Source organism: Rhineura floridana, chromosome 4, assembly GCF_030035675.1.
Source record: "Rhineura floridana isolate rRhiFlo1 chromosome 4, rRhiFlo1.hap2, whole genome shotgun sequence".
In the NCBI taxonomy this organism is placed as follows: Eukaryota; Metazoa; Chordata; class Lepidosauria; order Squamata; family Rhineuridae; genus Rhineura; species Rhineura floridana.
In genome coordinates, this window is record NC_084483.1 from 130,706,120 (window position 1) to 130,711,415 (window position 5,296).

Below are 5,296 nucleotides of genomic sequence, written 5' to 3' on the forward strand. Positions count from 1 at the left end.
GATCCTCCAATAACAAATCACACCCAGCATCCGAGAGATGAACACCATCATCCCGAAACAGATGGAGAGCGTGAAAACGAATTCTGTCATGTGAAATATAGGCCCCTCCCAATGACAAGACCAAATTCCTAACCTTCCTATTCACCCACTTCCTGGCCCTATCGATCCTGTTAGGATGCACAGCACCCCTCCAGACCCGTCTCACCAGCATGTCGGACCACACTAAAACAAGGTCCAGATATGACTGGATGAATGTATTAAAATCCCATGTGATCTTACGCAGCAAATCCATCCTGGGCTGCTGCACCAAATCATTCTCCACCAAGTGAACCACCAACACATGTGGCCGGCTAGGGGAAGCCATCAGCCGACCCACCACAGGCATGAGCGCATTCCATAGCATGCACCTCTGAGCCTCCCAGCTAACCATAGCACCGACGGAAAGCTGCAGCTGTGTCCCGGCAACAGTAGAAGAGGCTCTCCGATGGGCCCAAAACAAAATTGAATGGCCACACAGGATGACCCTTGCAGGCACTGGAAGGCTCCTCATACCTAAGAAGAAAGAACAACACATTACAATCAATATCTGATGTATGACTTGAAAGCGGAAGAACGCCACCGTCCAATTGCCTGGATATCCTCAACGCTCATGCCCACGAGGGCGGCGGCCGTAGCCGCCCCAATCCGAAATGAGTGCAGCCCATAGACTCCAGCATCACGACCACTGGCCAACAAGGCCCGCCGAACAACGGCCCAAAATTGAAATTGAGTCAGGGCAGAACCATCCGCATGTACAAATAGATAACGCTGGCCCGCTGGCCTCAATGACATAAATAATCGCACTGCAGCCACAGGGCATAATTCAGGAACCTGGCAAACTTTCAATGAAATAATACTGCCACAGCCCTTTCGATCCGTCTTAGAGACTCGAAGGGAAAGCCTAACTATATCTGCACCTAGCGTGCAATCGCCAAAGCAAAAGGCTTGATAGGACACATCGCGCTTTGAGGAAGCTAGCACTTCACTAGGGCGAAAAGCACCATAGAACATCGTCAGAGTTACTGCGGCGAACAGGTGCGACTCATACTGAGATGAGCACAGAGACCTAAATAAAGGCAGGATCTGAAGGAGAACATCGGGCGTGATTGGCCTCCTTCGGTCAGTGGGCCTGTGAGCGGAACGCGACCAACCCTGAAGGACCTTCCTGACCCTAAAGTCTACAGAATGATCCTGCATTCCTCTTGCCTTGGAAATAAAGGCCAGCGCAGAGAGGTGTCCGGCGATGGAAGAAACAGAATTATTTAGCCCTTTTAAATATAACATAAACTGCAGCAAATGCGATACAGGAATTGGCCACACAGCAGGTAAAGCACCATTGGCACGAAAAGCCTGGAATGTCACAAGAGCCCGCTGATACGCTCTCTGCGTGCTTGGAGCTAGCGCAGCAGCTATGGCGGCCCCAACTTCTAACTCCCAAGGCTCCACAGGAAGAACGGGACCGGTATCGAATCCTGAGCCGCTCCTGGTGCCAGTTCCCGAAAGCGTGCCATCTGTAAGCGTGAAAGAGCATCAGCAACACAATTCTGTAGTCCTGGAACATGGCGCGCTACAAATAAAATATTGAAGCGCAAACACTGTAATACAAAGGCCGTCACCAGGCGCATCACCTGAGGCGATTTGGAAGTCTGACTATTGGCCACATACACTGTAGACTGATTATCGCACCAGAAACGTACAGTGCGATTTTGGAATGCTAGAGGCCAAATGTAAACCGCAACCACAATGGGGAAGAATTCCAAAAAGGTCAAATTTGAAATGATCCCAGAAGTTAACCAATCAGCCGGCCATCGCTCAGCACACCAATGAGACCTGAAAATTACCCCAAAACCAATGCCAGCTGCAGCATCGGAATGTACTTGTAACTCAGCTTCTAATAATAAGTCCTCATGCCAAAAGGAGAGGCCATTATAATCATTCAAGAAGGTAAGCCACATAGTTAAATCCTCCCTCATCCCCGAGGTGACCCTAACAAAATGGAAGCGAGCACGAACTCCTTTCATAGCATCACAAAGACGACGAAGGAATGCCCTACCTGGCGAAATAACTTTAGAAGCAAATACTAAATGACCAAGAAGCTCTTGTAACTGAGCACGAGTGACCTTTTTAAGAACCAAAACTGAGCGCAGTCTCTGCCTCAATGCTAACAACTTATCCTGAGGCAGACAAGAAGACTGGGACTGCGTATCCAAAATAATTCCCAGATAAGAAAGGGAAGTGGCAGGGCCCTCCGATTTCTCGGGAGCTAACGGGACACCCAATTCCCTAGTTAACTCCTCAAAAGTTCGCATCAAATGCAAACAATGAGAAGAGCCTGCAGGGCCAATGAACAAAAAATCATCCAGATAATGAGCAGACAAGGAAGAACCTGCCCTTGTCCTCAAAGCCCACTCCAGAAAAGTGCTAAAGGTCTCAAAAGCTGCGCAGGACACTGAGCATCCCATAGGCATTGCCCTATCTACATAATATTGTCCTTGAAATTGAAAGCCTAATAAATCCACATCATCAGGATGGACTGGGAGCAACCGAAATGCAGACTTAATGTCGCACTTCGCCAACAAAGCACCCTTTCCAGCCCTCCTTACTACCTTAACTGCCTCATCAAAGGAAGTATAACAAACGGACGTATATAATGATGAGATTCCATCATTAACAGAGGCTCCTCTAGGGAAAGACAAATTATGAATAAGGCGATATTCTCCTGGCTGTTTCTTAGGAACAATACCGATAGGAGAAATCCTCAAATTAGATAAGGGAGGATAATTAAAAGGGCCAGAAATCCTATCAGCTGCTATTTCTTTATTTATTTTTTTAAGGACAACAGAAGCCAAAGCCAACACCGACTGCTGGTTGGCAGCGGAAGTGGGAACCCTCGGGCCTTCGAAAGGAATACGAAAACCTTCCGAAAAACCATACAACAGGCATCTAGCTGCAACTCTGTTGGGGTAACTACTCAATAATCTGGCTAGGGGAAGCAACCTAATAGGGCTACTGGCCTTGTGACGTACTGCCACTATTGCCTGATCCACGTTTAGGTTGTTGTTGTTCCCCTGATCCACGTCGAGCCAGGCGGGCTCGCTGACAATTGGAACTGGGGTGATTGCCACCGCAGATTCCACATGTGTGTCGAAACCGACACTGGCGCCTGTAACAACGTCCAGAACTATTGAAAGACCAGCAGACTTGAGGGGGTTGAACCCGTTGCCAGCCCCGATTAGAACTGGAGGCTGAAGTCTGAGAACTCACCAAAAGATGCCCACTATCGGCTCTATCACCCAATGAAGGTCTGGCTGCAGTCATAGAACGCAGCCAAAGACCAGGATGTTCTATGTCCCAGCGAAGCGTGGGATCCAAAGCCGCCCTCTGCCTAAAATTTTCATCGTACCGCAACCAAGCGGTCCCAGAGAATTCTCTAAAGGCTCTATGAATGATGTCCTGATATTTAATCAGAGACATGGCCCTGGATGGATAAACCTGAGTCATCACACCCATATATACGGTAAACGCATTAAGCCAATTAGGCCATATGCGATCCACTTTCTTTTTTATCGCTACTTCTCACTCAGTTGCATCTAAGCCTTCCTTGTGTTTTGCCTCGGATTCACGAAAAAGGAGTGTAAATATATCAATGTATTCACCCCGCCAGATCTTTTCTTTAGTTGAAGGCAGCAAATGATCTCCCAATGGCAGGGAACCATCACCCTGCGGATAAACACCTGAGGGAAGAGGCAGCGGAGTAGCCGTGGTACTAGCGGAAGCCAATGCCGACTGCCAGGGAGATACTGCCGCCGTGGGCCAAGGGAGCACAGGCTGCTGCGGGACTAATACACCTCCCATATAAACTAGGGACTGTTGTGCACCACCAGGCGCCATAGTGGCTGCAGGCGATTGCTGCATCTGCTGAACATGCGTACTATCCGAATGTAACGGTACACTCAACTCACCCATATAAGCATCTGGCGACGCCACCACAGCCGATGAGGCACCCGCAGAAGTAACTGGAAGAGGAACTCGTATGGCAGGTTGAATCTGCTGAAGCTGCTCCTGAGGAATGCCAGCACCAGCACAGACCGGAATACCAGAAGAGATGAATGCGGAAGGAACCACTGATGGGCCAGCTGGGACGGAAAGGACGGCGGAGGCATCTCTGGGCGCTGCCGCCTCAAGGGTACCAATTCTGGCGACCAAATCAGAAAGAATACTAGCTTTAGTCGCTTTTGCAGCCAAGCGGGCCGACTTCTTACCTGGAGGGGTGGTGCTAGGCCCAGCCCCTGGCTCGGAGGGGCACTTTCTCTCCCTCTCCAGGGCCTCCATCCTTGCCACCAAAGCACGAATTGTCCCCATGTCGCCTTCATCATCTGAGGAAAGACACTCTTGCTGTTCCAGGGGGCACTTAGCGGCCAGCTTCACCACACGAACCCCTCTCTTTTGCTGAACCTTCTTCGGAGGCATGATGAATTCCAGTAAACTTGTCAATAATAACAACAACGATTATACCAATGTACGCTGCAACAAATTACACGTTGCAAATAGCCAACGGGAAGTGACCATAAAACAACACGTGAACAAGCAATCAATTGAACCAAAAACCAAAAGCCAAAGAAATTAAAAACACAATGTATTTCAAATGGAAGGGGGGGGGTTAAAGAAAGAAGCACCGGTTAATTCCCAATACTACTAATAATTTATCTTTTTATTTAAAAAATTTTTTCTTTTTTTTTTTAAATTTAAAAAAATTAAAATTCCTAATGTATATATTAAAACAACTTACTAATTAATTAATTATCAATATAATGCAATATTAATAAATTCTTTTTTTAATTTTTTTATTTATTAATTTATTTATTTTTATTTAATTATGTATATATTTATTGTTTATAATTAATTCAAGAATCAAATTGATTAAGCTCTACTAGATTGCTATAGAAGTAAAAGGGGGGAGGGGAACGTTGCAAATACAAATTATAAACCGCAACTGGGGATAACACGAAAAAGGCGGGAAAATTCAAACGAACACAAACGGCTGGAGAGATGCAAGGAAAAGCCTCCCGCGTCGCCCTACAGCTGATCAGAGCTCACAGCTGATCAGCGGAAGAAGAGGACTGAGGAAAGGGGAGGGAGGGGGGGATTTAACTGAACTGGCCTATTCACTTAATGTGAATAGGCAAAAAACACAAAGGCAAACGGATTAGGTAAACTGGAGGCAAACGCAGGGCGGCAACTTAAACGGCCGCGCACG